Here is a 14901-nt window from a genome sequence, read left to right as displayed (position 1 = left end):
TGGCCACCTTGTTGTTTACGTTGATCTTTCTGTTGTTGTTGTTGTGTTGGAGCCTGACTAGAGACCAGGACTGCCCCAACAGTGTTGGATTCATTCTTCCCATTGTATGGTTTTTTTACAGTACCAGAAGAAGTAACCACCTGAATTTTTCCGCTTTGGATACCATTTTCAACACGTTCTCCAATCAGTATGAGATCGGTGAAACCAGACGAGGAACTTCCAAGTAAATGGCTATAGAAAGGACCAGTCAGTGTTTTCATGAACATGTCAACTAACTCTCGGTCAGCCAAGAGAGGTTGGACTCTGCCAGCCAAGTCTCTCCATTTCTGAGCATATTCTTTGAAACTTTCATTAGGTCCCATGGACATGCTTTGTAGTTGCATGCAGGTTGGTGCGTGATCAGCGTTGTATTGGTATTGCTTGTAGAAAGCACCGGCCAAGTCTTCCCATGTATGAATGTTGGTACCCTCTAGATGATAGTACCACTCGAGTTGGGTTCCAGATAAGCTCTCTTGGAAAAAGTGGATCCACAGCTTCTTATCAGCGGTATGAGGCTGAATCTTCCTTACATAAGACTTCAAGTGCAGTTTCGAACAAGAGACCCCATCGTATTTAGCAAAGGTGGGAGTCTTGAACTTCAGAGGGATAACAACTCCAGAGATAAGTCCTAGTTCTTCAAAATCCAACCCAGGTACCTTCTGAATTTCCATAGCTTTCATACGTTCTTCCAACCACTTGTATTTATCATCGGGATGTTCATCCTCATGGTAGTAGTCTTCTTCTTCCTCAGAGGGCTTGGCAGAATCGTGGTTACTTTTCGCATCAGTTTTGACACTAGCACCATCGTCTTGTTCATTGTCGTCCTCTTTAGAAACCTTAACTCCTTCAGCCCTCTTGAGTGGACCTCGGAATCTTCTTCCCATGTTAAGGACACCCACAGATCTTCTAGGCCTTTTCTCTTTCTTGGTCAGGAGTGCTTTCAGTTCATCTTGCCCCTTGGACAAGTTCAGGATCAAATCTTGAAACTGGGCATTCTGAGCTTGAAGGTCTTTGACTGATTGCTCGAGATTCATGGTGCTGAAATAAACAGCGAGGAGGTGAGAAATCTGCGGTAGAAACCTGTGATGCGATGTTTATGAATGAAGATGCAATGTTTTCAAGGATCTTTAGGAAATTTAGTTAGCAACATTGGAAAATGATTTGGTCGCATCTTTGTTCGAAGAACTCTGATTCTTGGATATTCTTTGATGGGAATCAACCTCACCATATCCAGTGGGTCATAGCCTCTGATTCGGGGATACTTTTGAATTTGAAGGTACATGGCTAGAGGAAAATAAATCCTCTTGCCCCTTGATAGGTGTTGAGCCTTTTAATTGGAAGGTATGTGGCTAGAGGAAAATAAATCCTCTTGCCCCTTGATTAGGAATTCAGTCCTTGATAAGAGTACCTGAAATTGTGCGCCCTAAATCCCTAAGATCCTTGAAAGGGTTAGTTAATCATGCTATGTTATGATGTCATGATGTCATGATGTTATGCAAATGCAGTGCATCAGGCAAAACGTAAGATAGTAAGGACAAGTGAGTCCCACAAGAAAGACCTGCAAGAAAACCAAAGGGTTAGTAGCACACACAAACAAGTCACACAAGTGTCCTTATATTTAGAGGCTTACATGAAGTTCGTAGGTAAGTACCCTCCCCACTGAAGTTTAGTCGGTTCAAACTGTCCTATATAGATATCGGGTTCTAGGGAGCTCATATCATTGACCTTTCTCGAAGGCGCTTATCTCAGTTCAGCAATCGAATCACCAACCGAAAAGGTCCTGTAAGTCCAGTACATATGAGTGTAGCTTCGAGTATCAACCAACTTCAGTCGGAACCAAAGCCAGCCATCTCGCTACTTTCTAATAGGCCAAAGTCAAGTTCAACTAAGGTTCTAGGGCAAATTAGTGCTTAATGACACCACGCAGCAGCCAAGTGTTTCCTCAAGTCGGATCCCAAGGAACACCAGGACAAACCAATGTGTCACACTAAAGATGGCCACCATATCAACCACATCAGTATACGCTGTGCAGTCTCCTTGGTCTCATGCCATTTACCTAAGGTTCTCAGATCCGGGTTAGGATCTTTCACACAAGTAAATACCCAAAACAGCCTTTGAAATATAAAGCAGCCAAATCAAACAATTAAAGTGATCCTAAACTTTAAGGTAACCCCTCTTTTAATTCGAAAGCATCCCTAGCAGAGTCACCAGTTCTGTAATACGGTGAACTGACTTTATCGGAATGTCGCGGTAAGCAAGAGTCTCAACCGACTTTTATTTTATCCAAATTAAAGAAAGGCTAAAAGAACATAAAAAGACCTTTTAAAAAGAATTTGAGTTCGGGGGTAAGTTATAGAAAGGGAAGGTGTAAGGCACCCCTTGCATCCATGGTTTTCCATGGGCTCTTAATTGCTTAGCTCACTTTTTGAATTGTTTGAAATGTTTGAAGTGTCGTGTGTGAATAGTAAAAACTTTGAAGAAGAACTTTAGCTTGTAAATAAGCGTAGTCTTTTGAATTTGATTTGAAAATTAGTGGGAAAAAGAGTTTGAATTTTGAATTTGAATTGAGCAAGCAATTAAAAGCAACCTACCCTAAGTTTGAAGAATTGTTCTTTTAGCCATTCGGGCGAAAGGGTCTATCCATACCATGAGAGGGTAGGAATTCTTTCAATTGGATGTTGAAGGGTCATCGAGAATAATCGTTCGCCATAAGACTGTCCCTACCATAAAGAGGGCAGGTAGTCTAAGGGAAGGATATAATAGTCATTAATTATTTTAGGCATCATGCGAGGATACCTTAGCAATTGGGACAATCATCACATTTTACCGAGGCAGCTTCGAGGGAGTTTCGATAACTTTAAGGCAACATTGCTTTAGGTATCCTCGGAATCGAGGGACTTGACTATTATTTAGTATAATTAGAGGCAACAGATAATAAGGCAACAGGCAACAAAGGCAACAAGAGGGATTACCCTAAAGGTGTGTGGGTGCAACAACCACGTGGTTAACTTCGACGATATTTATCTTGTAAGTTAGTGATCTATATTCAGTTAATAGTCTTGCACTCCCTAGGGTTATTAACCACGCAGTTTAAAATTGCAGAAATTAAAGACAGAAAAATAAAAGTTCCTACGCTATTACAATAAACACCTGCGGGGATGGGGGAATTAAAGCAGAAATAAGAAATGAGAATAATTAATTTAATTATCTTTACCTTGAGCCTTGATCTTCCTCGAACCTTCGATTGACTCTGAACATCTGAGAATTAAACAGAAAATAATAGGGGTGAGTGTAGGGGGTATTCATTGACTATCCGAGGCAAACCCTATTTTAGGCAAAGAGGCAAAATAAAATGATAGTTAAGCAAAGAGAGAGTTAGAAACTTAGCTTTTTGATTGATGACGCGTGGCTGAAGAATCTTTGATTAACCCTGAAAAAATTAAGAACGAAGAAAAGAAGGGTTAGTGTATTAATTGATCTAAACCCTAATTGATAAAAGATCTACAAACCCTAAAAAGTTTACAAACCCTAATCCTGAACCTAAAAGGGTTATTTAAGAAAACTTATTGTGACCCAAAAGGTTTATAAGGCTTAAAAATGCATTAGTGGATAACACCTACTTGAGGATTCTAGGATTTATAAATGAACCGAGGTTAACAAACCTAAAAATTAACAATTAATTTTCAATTAATTAATTAATTAATTAAAAGTATATACAAAAATAACAATTTTTATTGCTTAAAAACAATTTTTGATAAAATTGTGGAAAAGTCGAGTTTTCGATAAAAAATTAATGATTATAATTTTACTATAAAAAAAATAATTTATTAAGATAAATAAAAAATAACAATAATTATAATAGAAAAAAGAAAAAAAAAAGAAAAAAAGAAGATTAAAATAAAATTATTCATGTAATTAAAATTAAAAAAAACTAGAAAAAAACTCAGCTTTGATTAGGTGTGGCATGCTTGTGAGTGTTCATGGTGAGGCAGCATTTGGAGGTGTTGGATATGGCCTTGATGTAGATCCAATGGCGCTGATTGATGGTGCATCGGAGTCTGGCCCTAACGTGTTGCGTTGGATCTGATGACCATGTTTCTCAAATAAATAAGAAAAAATAAAAAAGGGTGTGGGACAGGATCGAACCCACTCTCCTTTGCCATCAACAACGTTTCTTTTGCCAACTGGATAGACTGCAATTGCTGTTAGTAAAATGCATCAAAACAATTAAATTCAAAACACAAAATAATTGGGAAAGTCAAAAAGTTGCGCGCGTGGGTCCCGTATGCCCTTGGATCAACCAATCGTGTGAGGAGAGAAAGTCAGGATACGTTGACCAACCAACCAACGAGTGACATGTCACTTCGTCTTCAACCTCCTAAACCTGCAATATATTAGCTACGGGATAGCTTCAAATCCGCTGCGAATTCTGCTACATACTTTCGTAGCAAACCTGCGAATATCCACTCTAAAAAAAAAAACGCGTGAAACAAAGATCAAAAAACACCCAGATCCACTGAAAAGACTCTCACGAATCTAATGGAGGTCTTCTTTTAGCCTGAAACGGTCCAGAAACTAAAACCCGAAGTGAACAAATCTCGATCCTTAACAATGGCAGTTGCTTGTTTACGCACCAAAGCTTAAAAAAAATGCATCACATCAACTCTAAACAACATCATGAACATGTGTGAATGCAAGAAAACAATTTATATCGTATAAATAAAGAGTTTGAAATCAATGAATGATACCAAACTAGTGCAATCGAGGAGGATGATTCTGAGCTGCTTTGGAGTCGTGTGAGAGTGTGGATCGATTCCTATACACTTCAGGAAGCTATTTAAACGCTTAGAATTGATGGTGAAAGGCTGGAATCTGAACTTCGATTGTGCAAGTTTGTTTTAATTTTTTATATACAAACCCTAGTCTTTTGATGCCTCCTTTTCTTTCCAATTTTTCGTGTCCCTTGCTTACAGAATTGGTGTGGATTTATAAGGGAACAATTAGGTTAGAAACATGGGCTTGGATCTTTGGTGATTAGGAGGAAAAAAATTGAATAAAAATCTTTAAGATTCTTTCTAAAATTGGTCAAATTTTAATCTCCTTCTTCCAATCTTGTGGAGCACGAAAATTAATCAAATATATGGCTTGAATGATGATTGAGTTTGATTGGAAATATTAATCTTTGATTTGAAACTAATTTTTTTTTACTTTTATAATGATTTATTCATATTTAATGAATTAAAAATTCAAATAAATGAGATAAATATTATAAAAATAAAACAAATAATTAAAAGGTAACTATAAGACCCATAGACATGTTTGAAATCCAAAAGTTAGGCCCAATAGTTCAGAACGCCAAAATTCATCATTTTGCGTTTTATGCATTTTCTCAAAATCGCCCAACTTGTGCAAGCCATAACTCCTTCAATACTTGTCATATGAAGATGTTCTAGGACTTTTAGGAAACCCCAAGATGTCCTTTATAAGCCACTTTGGAACATATTTTTCACTTGGAGATTTTATCTTGATGATATTGCTCCTGACAAAAAACAGCTTTTTGCGATCTTCTAGAAGGACCTGTAATGTATTGGCTCATATCTCTTATGCGGAAGCATTTCTTGACCTTGGGCCCAACATCAAAGTTGTAGAGAATCAAATTTCCTTGTGAAGGAGCTTTGGTTGAGAAATTTCTGAGAAAGTATGAGAGAGATATGGCTGGTCAATGTTTAGTTGACTTTTACTTAGAATCCCTAATTTAGCAACTTTGTACTTTGTTGATTTCTGGTCTTTCCTTGATGAATCATGATCAATCCTTGATAAAATGATGAGTGATACTTCAAAATGAGGTTGTTGACAAAAAATCAGGAGTTTTGACTGTACTTTGACCATAATTGACTTTTTAGGTCAAACTAGTCGACTGTTGACTTTCTGAGTAATTGACTGAGCAATCTTTGGAATCGGAGTTTGAAACTTGCCATGAGGATTCTTTGAAGCATATATGAGACCATGGAATCCCCTTGAGGTATCAGAACCTAACTTTTCTTTGAGAAAGGCAAAACCCTAGTTGGAGGTTATTGTTTAGGAGAGAGATTGCATGCTTCCTTCTTGTGTATCTTTGAGCATTTGAATGTCAGATGGACTGAAATATGAATAAATATGTTGGGCAAATTTTGGGGTATGACACTTTCCTACCTAACATTCTGATTAAACTTTGTGTTGTCCTCACTGAGGTTAAGTTTTAAGCGAAAGATACCTAACTGTGCTAACACTCTTTATACCTCATTTTGTGGAATTAGATTTGTCGTTATTAGAGAACAAGTGGATGATTGTTGAAAATTAATGAACAATTAATGCCATGAGTATATTCCAATATTACAAAAATGGGCAGTTAAGTTAATTACAAAAAATGCATTGCAAATAGTCCCACATAGAAAGTGGAGCTAACTTTAAGAGCATTTATAAAGACCTTTAAGCATTTAACTAAACAAAAGGACAAAAGAAGATAAAGTGCCACATGAACTAGTTTGGTGGTCCCAAACATTATGCCACTTGTTTCGACGACACTGGATCCGGCTTCGGGTCCGAGGGTGTGGGCGTAGAGGCGCTAGTGGTGGCTAGAAGGCGGCACTTAAGCACTTAGGCATGACACATCAGAACTATCAGACTATTCACAAGGTTAATGAGGCGACAATTGTGGAATGTATCTATAGGCGAACCATTGCAAATTTATGTTGAAAAGTCTTGTTTCATCAAGAGTTGCAAACTTATGAAACAACACATGCATGACCTATAAATAGAATTCTTCACCAGTCTAGAGCATACTTGATTAAGAGGTTGAATTACAAGTCTAAGATAATAAAGAGAGTGTTTGAAATACTTTATTATTAAATCAAAGTTTTGATCAATGCAAAATGTAGGCAGAAAGCTATCATGTTCATTGTGTTCAGAATTTTTGTTACTCTCATATTGTAAGATGCGGATATTGTGAGTAGTATTAAGGTGATAAAGAACAAGACTCACAACAAGATTCTTTAACACAATAACATATAATAGTTGAAAGTCCAAAGAAATTTTGAAATTAGGGTGTTTTGTATTTTGGGTGCTTCTGAACGAAAATTTGGTGGTTGAAGTTGTAACAAAGATGAAATCTAGTGGTTTTGGCAAGGACAAGAAGAACGGAATCAACGATAAATATGAAATTTTATTTTTTTGGTTGTTTTGATGATGGAGACAAATGTGGCAGAGCTGAAAATTTTGTTGATTTTTTTTCTGGGTTTTTCTCAACAATAACTGATGTATGGTTTAAAGCGTTGTCAAGGAAAGAAGATACATCTTTAGACTTCAAGGATTCATCTTTTGTTTGTTGGAATGGTTGTGAATCTGGTGGTTCTAGTAATAATGTTGGAGACGGTGCCGGAGATGTCGCCGAAGACAGTTTCAAATCCGATAGCTTCGCTGGAGGAGAAGAAGTTGGAGTTATCTTTGTTTCTTCATCAATTTCTTCTTCTTTGTCTTCTGTAGCTCTCTTAACCACATAATTTGTTTTCAATTTTTGTTGTGTTTCATGCAAATTAGGTTGTCTTGGTTGTGGTTTGTATAGATTTCGTTGTGTTGCTTTGAGACAAAGACCTAAATTTTGAATCTATTCCTTCAACTCTTCTCTAGATTTTTTTTTTTTTTTTGATTTCATGAGTTTCAATTAAATATTGTTTTAGGGTTTCTAGTTGTGAATAGAAATCTTGAGATTGAGGTTGGTGACCATGGTAACTTGAATGTTCATGGAAGGTGGAAGATGATTAGTGAGGTGAAATAGAAATTATGTGTTGTTATTGATATGGAATGTATGGAGTGTATGGGGTGTATGAATGATAATATGGATATGCCATGGGAGGTATTGATGTTCAAGAATGAGAGCACCAATTGATAGGATGCTAATTCAAGAACCCTAACAAATTAAGAAAAACAACTACAAATCTAGAAAGACAATAAAATAAAAGCAAACTAAGAAAATAGAGAATAAAAGATAACATTTGATTTGATTGATACCTAATGTCTCAATGAGACTACAATATATAATACTTCTAATGGGTATTAAACTTAAACACCCAAATACTAGTAAAAGCCCAATTCAACAACATTCCAAATAACAACTAATATAAATTCTATTTCTAAATTAATATCTAAGTATTTATTTAATCATAATTCTTCCTCTATCATATCATATTGGACATAATGTGCGTCTTTTGCGAAACGGAATTAGAGTCCTTGTCGCATTTGTTTGGCAGCTACTTAAACACGGAAGGAGTTTGGAGGAGAATCATATCGTGGCTGGGGACTGACTTATCTCTATCAATGGAGGAGCTGCAAAATTTCTTCCACCACTGGCCTAAGGTTCGCAAAAAGCACACCAGAACCACAGTAGCAGTAGTGTGGCTCGCAACTATGTGGAGTTTATGGCTGGTAAGGAACGACACCATCTTCAATAATTCTGAGTTTAGCTTCAATGAAATCATGACAGTTATTGTATCTAGGTCCTGGTATTGGATGTTGCCTTACTGTAATATTTCGCTCGTGTGTAATTTCTCGTTTTGGAATACCAATCCCCTCCTTTGCTATAGAGGGTGATTTGTTTGTATTTGAGTGGAGTATCCATTATACTCCCTTATATTGGATTACCTATTAAGAAAAAATTGAAACCCTTTATGAAATTTTGCAGGATGTTGCGGTGCAGTTTAAAGCAATGGACATATTTGTGTGAAATCATGGGCCTGATGGCATTTCTTCTGTCTGGTCAGGTTACCCTCTCTTCACAGGTTCGAATTCTGGTGTGGAGCTGGATCAGAACTCACGTCGAGCTTTGTATCGTCTTTGGTCTACCAAAGTGCCGTCGAAATTTCATGCTTATGGTTGGGGTTTTCTTAGGTCACGATTTAAAAAACACATAAAAGAATAATCTTCAAAGTGGATTAACAAAAAAAACTTTTAAAAGATCATAAAAAAGGCTCTGAATACTAGACAATATGTCTTAATATATGTAAAAATCACAGGTACATTCATCCAATCTTAAGGACTTATATTTAGTATTAAACAACTAAAATTAAAAAATAATTAAAATAAATACATAATGAAAATATAATACGTCTGATAAATTTTGATATTATTAATATAGAAAATTCATAATTAGAAAATAAAATAGAAATATTACAAAGAAAATTTGGCTATGTGTAATCTACTAACTTTTAGAATACAGTGATTTTAATTAGTAGTAGATAATTGATGACTTATAATCTTCCAAAGAGAAACCTGTAATTAGGATTCTTAATATAGGGGTCCCCTACACTCAATCAACAAAACACATCATAATTAAAAGATGATACACAGAATTTGAACAGAAATAAGAAAAAAAAAGGACATAAAAAACCAATCAATATCAAGTATAGAAAAGAGTGGCATTACCTTGATTGGTAGTATGAGAGAATGGTGCATATATAGCCAAAGGTGGAAAGTATAGTGAGTGATGTATGTGATGATGATGACAGAAGAAGGGAGAGCACACTCCCAACAAAGGCAAAGACTCTCTTTTCACCATTCCCGGGTTGTGCTCTCTCTCTTCTGTCAACATGAAATGTCTCATCACACTTTTCTATAACTATGCCAACCAATTAAACCCTTCTTGCCATGCATTCTTCCACACTAGTATTTGGATTCATCTGCAATTATTTTTCAATAACTCATTAGTCTCACCTTCACACATGAAACATCCTTTCAATTTATATATACAAAAAAATAGTCTCACAGATGCCGATATTATTAGGTTAAACGTCGTCATCAAGGTTTAAACTTTGTTGTTCACAGTTTTGTATGTGATATTATTAGGTTTAAACGTCATCATCAGGATTTGAACTTTGTTGTTCACGATTGTGTATATGATATTATTAGGTTAAATGTCGTCATTAGAGTTTGAATTTTGTTGTTCAAGGTTGTGTATGTGATATTATTAGGTTAAATGTCATCATCAGGGTTTGAATTTTGTTGCTCACGGTTGTGTATGTGAGTTTTTAGGAATTATTCCCAGACAAACGAAAAACAATTATATATGAGTTTGCTTAGTTTGAGAATCAGGTTACTAAATTTCAAATTAGGTTTAAATTAATTAGCATGCAGAAAATGATCCATAATTAAGGGTTCCCTTGGATTCTGTACATGATGTTAAATATTAATGATATACCTGAAGTGGTCCAATGACTTGGACTTGTAAAGATTCTTCAAATTTGAAGTGCACAAACATAAACATGCATATGAATCTATAAATAACCTCCCTCAGATTTAATGATGTAAAAGATAAATAACAGCATGAGATCCAAAGTAGAGTATAAGTTAAAAACAAAGTTTGATTAAATTAAACCCTAAAATTTTATAAAATTGCGCATCAACCACTAGACATCTCCGATATCAGATGATGATAACGTTCAACTTAACGATATTAATTTTTTTTCCGGTTAAGATAGGATTTACATAGGTTATATTATAAAAAAACAAAGGATTTTAATTATAAGAGAGTGCCAAGATATATAATTATTCAAAATAAAATATAAAAGAATTAATAATTATGTACAAATAAACTCACCTGAGCATATATAATCATTTTTCTTCAAAATCAGTCATATCCTCACCAGTTTCTCTCTTTCTCTTGCAAGACTAAAACTATGTATAGAGGAATAGAGAAAGATATAGTTGAGAAAAATGAAGGTTGAAAGAAGAAATATATAAAATCAAATATTTCCAAAGGAGGAGAAGTATAATGAGAAAGGGAAAAGAAGTTGGAGGATTAGAATTTAGAAAGAAAGAAAAGGAAGGATAGAAAAACGTATAAAATAAAAACTCTATCTATCTATCTAAATTGGAATTTAGGAATAGAGAGAAGACACTAGAAGGGGTTAATATAGACACATCAAGTTGATTGAATTAATGGCTAAGGAGGTAGGTTAGTGTGTGAAGTGGTCCTCTTCAGTGGGTGGCTGTCACTATTTTTTGGCAGTTTCTATATTATATGTTTTTCCCATTTTGAATGCCAACTCTTTACTGTCACTATTTCCAATTCCTGCCTATGCATGTAGACATGATTTAATTGCACTTAGGTTTATTTTTCAAAGTAATTAACTCACATGCACTGAGTAACTAACATTGAAATTATAAATTTTTTTTTAATATTTTTTTTAGTTTAATTTTTGTAAATTTTAATGATAAGTAAGTTTTATTTTATTTTATTCTTAAGTAAATGAGAGGTTGAACATGACCACCGTAGAAAAGCTTTAAATATGGTGATTGTAATATGCGAAGATCAAAAAAGATGGTATATGCAATATTAGCAAGTTAGTATTTGAAAGATATGGAATTGTTGCAAGTACAAGTAGTGAATACTTAGGCATGACTCAGAAGTCACGTTTATATAAGGATGGCGGTTAGAACCGTCACGATTGATTCTTCGTGGATTGCAGAGAATCGATGGATGCACGTCAATGGTTGAGATAAGAACATGAGATGTATTGATATGTGATGCATAAGAGCGGAAGTCCATGTGTTCATCAACTAGTGGGGCACCTTGCTAGGTTGTATAGTTTCTCATAGGGCCTTCACGAGGTCCGAAAGAAGAACTCTGTTAAGAGATCTTTGAAACTTCTATTTGTAGAGAATATATTTCTGGAAGATAGAGCTCTGTTATGGCACTAAGTGAGGTTAGTTGGCCTTTACAATATATGCATTCAATGAACTTTGCCCAAACAAAACGTTTCCTCGGAGAAGGTTTTCATGTATATTTACGCATCTAGGGTAGAAAGGCGGAGAAATACTTGCATGAAAACAATCCTAAATCCATATTCTTAGAAACATCCAATAAGAAGAAAGAAAAATTTTAAATTTTTATTTTAAATTTAATTTCTTTTTTAATTGGATTCATAGAGTGGTTGTGATAAAGTAGGAGAGAGAAAAAATTATTTTTGTTTTTTAATTAATAAAAAATTGTGATTGGTTGTTTGTAAAGTCACATGTTATGCTCGTTTTCATGCAATTATTTTTCAGAAATACGACACACCTTGGTATACTTGAATGCACTTAAGAACCCCTACTGAACCAAAATTTTATCTTGACCGTTGGATGTGTTTTTTATCTTCATTTGAATCACCATCCTTGATATTGGCGTCTTTAGTGTCTGTTTCATTGTTTTTTGTTAGTACCATGGTTTTAGGATTGACAACAATTTTGCTAAAACATGGTTCATGACAGAAGCTGAGCAAGATGTCATAACATCTTGATCAAGCAGATAAATCAGAATTCGAAGATTGCATTGAAAACAGATGTTGTGACATGATAGACCAGAACATCAGTACAACCTCTTTTAAATCTTGACAAAATTGATTTCATTTTCTGATATTTCTTTTAGATATATCTCAACAATTTTCGCAGGTCAAGAAGATTTAATCTAGAACAAGTGATCTAATCTACAGCTGTACATAAGTTTCTAAAATTGGATATTGAGACAATTTAGGAAACTTAATGTTGTGTTCCAAGAGTTAAGGAGATTCTGTGCACAATTGGTGCAACTCTTAGCTTGTGAATCAAGAAATTTTTGGGTGAATATTTCGAAGCCCGTGGATTGCCGAGTAGTATTTAAAAAGGGACCTATACCTAATGTAATAAATTCTTTTCACAATTGTAAAATTAGGGGAAGGTTAGAAGTCTTAGGTTTTGAGAGTCTCTTGTGTTTTAAGTAACCCATGTATCTTTTGATACCATGTGGTAGACTGATTGTTACTTGACTGTTTGTCAAGTTTTGTCACTGGCATTGTGACTTGTTTTGAAACAATAACTGAGATTGGAACTGTTTTATCACTTTGATGATTGGTTGTACAAAGTGAGACGAGGGTCTTATATCTAGAGGGTTCTAGATAGAAGTTTCACAAGGTAGTGATTAGGCAAGAATAAGCTGGGACTATTTAGGCTTTGAACTAATGTTATCATAGTGAGTTTCCTTCTTGGCTTGGTAGCCCCCAGAGTTTGTGACGTTACACTGAAATGGGTTAACAATTAACTGTGTGATTTACCATTCTCCAATTTAGTCGTGCATGATTTCTGTTTGGTAAAAGTATGTTCAGTCAGCAGGTGATGTCATGACATATGTCCTAACAATGTGATTTATGTTGAGTGTTGTTTATCATTCTGTAACCTATGTATGCATACTTACAATCTGGTTTATTCTATTTTTTCTGTCAATAGGTGTTGTAACATCAGTCTTGACATCATGTTCTAATGTTGGGACATCAGCAGTGACATTTGTATTGCAAGTGTCAGAATTTCAATTGGCATTAGAGCAGGCACCATGTTTTGTTTATTGGGTGAGCTTCAGGGAGATGGTTTTTGGTACTGTATGTCTCTAAGAAAGCTAGAATGATAAAATTCTGGAAATCATTGGACAGCAAAATCTTGAAGTTTGTCAGGAAGAGAAAATCCTGGTTCTGGATATAGAAGGGAAGAATATAAATTGGCACTTTGTAACTCTCGAGCTGTCAAAGCCATAACAATGAAGTTGATAAGCACCTGTTCAGACTGATTATCACATGTGTTGTGGCCAAAGATACTTAGGAGATTCTCAAGTCCACTCATAAAGGCACATCCAGGTGTTTTAAGAGAAAAGAGTCCAGAAGAAAGGCTGATCAAGATGAAGATACTCAGGTCTCCACCCAAGAGATTTGAAAGTTACAACCATTGGAGAAGCCCAAGATATCAAAAGCATTGGGCACTTCATTTTTCTATTTGAGTTGTTTTCAAATGACAATTCAAACTAATAGAACAAAAGAAAGGCTTTTATTCCAACTTTATAAGAGGTTATAACGTAATATTTTATGAAGGTTTATTTTATGCCATTGTGCATTAAAATCAGGTTATGGGAAAGGAATAGAAGAGCAAAGCCATAAGTCAAGAACATCATGAAGGATAGAAAAACACTTAGAAAGGGGGGGATTGAATAAGTGTGACTTTAAATCTTGGACGATAAAAATAAATTGCACAATTATTTTTATCCTGGTTCGCTGTTAACGAAGCTACTCCAGTCCACCCCCGCAGAGATGATTTACCTCAACCTGAGGATTTAATCCACTAATCGCACGGATTACAATGGTTTTCCACTTAGTCCACGACTAAGTCTTCCAGAGTCTACAGATCACAGCTTGATCACTCCAGGAACACTGCTTAGACAACTTCTAAGACTTTTCTAGAGTCTACTGATCAACACGATCACTCTAGGCTTAGTTCACTCCTAAGACTTCCCTAGAGTATTCTGATCAACACGATCACTCTAGTTACAAACTGCTCAGCCAACTGCTAAGACTTCCTAGAGTATACTGATCACACGATCACTCTAGTTCCTTACAATTTAATGTAATCTATTCAAGAGTTTACAAATGCTTCTTAAAAGCGATAATCACAAACTGTGATATTTCTCTTAACGTTTAAGCTTAATCTCACTAATATATTACAACAGCAATGTAGTGAGTTGATGAAGATTCTGAGCTTTGATTGAATAGCGTTTCAGCAAGTTAATATGCGTTGTTTTGTTCAGGATCGTTAACCTTGCTTCTCATCAGAACTTCATATTTATAGGCGTTGAGAAGATGACCGTTGAGTGCATTTAATGCTTTGCGTGTTCCGTACAGCATTGCATTTAATGTTATACGCTTTTGTCAACTACCTCGAGCCTTGTTCACGCTGTGTCTACTGACGTTGCCTTTAGTAGCTTTAACGTTCCTTTTGTCAGTCAGCGTAGTCTGCCACCTGTACTTCCTTCTGATCTGATGTTTGTGAATACGA

The 14901-nt window shown here is 35.4% G+C and overlaps 1 long non-coding RNA gene across 1 annotated transcript; it reads right to left on the bottom strand.

Annotated features, from left to right (window-relative positions):
* Positions 1-9179: 9179 nt before the first annotated feature.
* LOC131656494 (uncharacterized) lies at positions 9180-10933 on the bottom strand. Its single transcript, XR_009300126.1, has 3 exons — positions 10667-10933; positions 9496-9749; positions 9180-9373 (listed from the first exon to the last, which is right to left on the bottom strand). It is a non-coding gene; the product is annotated as an uncharacterized LOC131656494 (long non-coding RNA).
* Between the last annotated feature and the right edge of the window lie 3968 nt (positions 10934-14901).

The sequence above is a fragment of the Vicia villosa genome, linkage group LG3 (genome assembly GCF_029867415.1).
Source record: "Vicia villosa cultivar HV-30 ecotype Madison, WI linkage group LG3, Vvil1.0, whole genome shotgun sequence".
Taxonomy (NCBI): domain Eukaryota; kingdom Viridiplantae; phylum Streptophyta; class Magnoliopsida; order Fabales; family Fabaceae; genus Vicia; species Vicia villosa.
The sequence above is the reverse complement of the archived record's forward strand: the minus strand, read 5'-3'. Positions and strand labels throughout refer to the sequence as shown.